Raw genomic sequence first — 1,524 nt, forward strand, 5'->3', positions numbered from 1 at the left:
TGTGTGTTAAGTGTTGTATATGTGAAGCACCACGAAAGTCTGAATGAATTGCCCCAAGGGGATTAATAAAGCTCTAAACTAAAAAAAAAAAAAACAATAATACAATTTAGTAAAAAAGAAAGGAATAAAAACAAAAACATCAGAAGAAATAGATTGAACTGCCTTGTTTTCTAAAATAAAGTAAAGGTTAGTGAAAATGTTTATTAAGATGTGAAAGGCCTATTAAAAACAGAACATTTAAAATACAGACAAATACTTTTAGTTTCCCATTAGACAAGCACAATATTAGTGTAAAAAGTGATTTACTTACCATTTGGTGGAGGAAGTGGTGGCAAAGCTCCATGATCTAAGAATATAAAAGAAATATATATTTGACTTGCACTTTATTTAAATAACCTAAACTAAATAAATAAATAAATAAAAATAAATGCAGTGATTTTGAGAAATCACATTACCTCTATATTTGTGTCCTTTTCTCTGCTGTTTATCTTTATGTTATTAGAGGAAAACAAAACAATTTAAGTGAGATGCCTTATTTGATCATCTTCATGATCAGATTTATGAAGTAGTTTGAATTGACAGAAATAGTTAATACAAATGAATACACAATTATTGAATACCAAAACGATTATTTCTCTGGCTGATCTTCTCCTCCACTACAGCAAAGAAACTGTCAGCCTCTGCTACATCTGCAAAGTTCAACCCCACTTGACAGTCCTGAGGAGAGATGCAATTTTTTTTTATTATTATTATAAAGATACCTGATTAAAGAAAGGTAACTGAAGAAAGCATAGTCAACTATTAGGTAATATAGGGTTAAATTACACTGCCAGAATGGTAGCGTACATTAAAGCTGATTATTGTTTGAACATTACGCTAACTTACTCTTATCATTGAGCTAGCCAACTTTTGAAAAGGAGCCCTAACATACTTTGAAAATAAATTCATGTAAAATCTAAATTTTTACATAATTTGTGGATTATAAATATTAGTATTAGATATAAGCCAAAATATTGCAGAGCTTTTATAAACTTTAACTTAGATTATAAGATGTAAAAAAAAAAAGAATAAACCTAATCAAAAGGAACAACTAATCAACATAATTAAACAATTCCAAACCAACCAAGTCACCATGCTTTGACCAAGGCTGCTTCTCAATACTCAAAATCATGCTGCCACATTTCCTCGCTCCTCCGTCCTTGACCCCTTGACCTGGAAACTGATCAAGGTTAGCCATCTTGAAGGATATCTCAATTCTCTAATCGCACTGTGAGGAAGTGACGAACGAGGAAGCTTCCAGAGGAGCTATAAGCAAGGATGCCCAGGTGTATCCTTTGCAGAAGTCTTTCTTGTCGAAAAACCTGACACACGTAAATTCTCCTCCCTCTTCACATTTGTCATAATAATTTTAATTTATGTTTTACTTTTGCAGTTTAAATAAACCATACATCTCATATATTTCTTGCTTTATTAATACTTATAATCAATGTTGGGGAAAGTTACTTTTAAAAGTAATGCATTACA

At 31.2% G+C, this 1,524-nt stretch overlaps 1 long non-coding RNA gene across 1 annotated transcript; it reads right to left on the minus strand.

The window, feature by feature from the left end:
* Window positions 1–309: 309 nt before the first annotated feature.
* LOC107683019 (uncharacterized) lies at window positions 310–711 on the minus strand. Its single transcript, XR_001633645.1, has 3 exons — window positions 621–711; window positions 456–488; window positions 310–346 (listed from the first exon to the last, which is right to left on the minus strand). It is a non-coding gene; the product is annotated as an uncharacterized LOC107683019 (long non-coding RNA).
* Window positions 712–1,524: the final 813 nt, after the last annotated feature.

The sequence above is a fragment of the Sinocyclocheilus anshuiensis genome, unplaced genomic scaffold (assembly GCF_001515605.1).
Source record: "Sinocyclocheilus anshuiensis isolate Anshui unplaced genomic scaffold, SAMN03320099.WGS_v1.1 C32819414, whole genome shotgun sequence".
NCBI lineage: Eukaryota > Metazoa > Chordata > Actinopteri > Cypriniformes > Cyprinidae > Sinocyclocheilus > Sinocyclocheilus anshuiensis.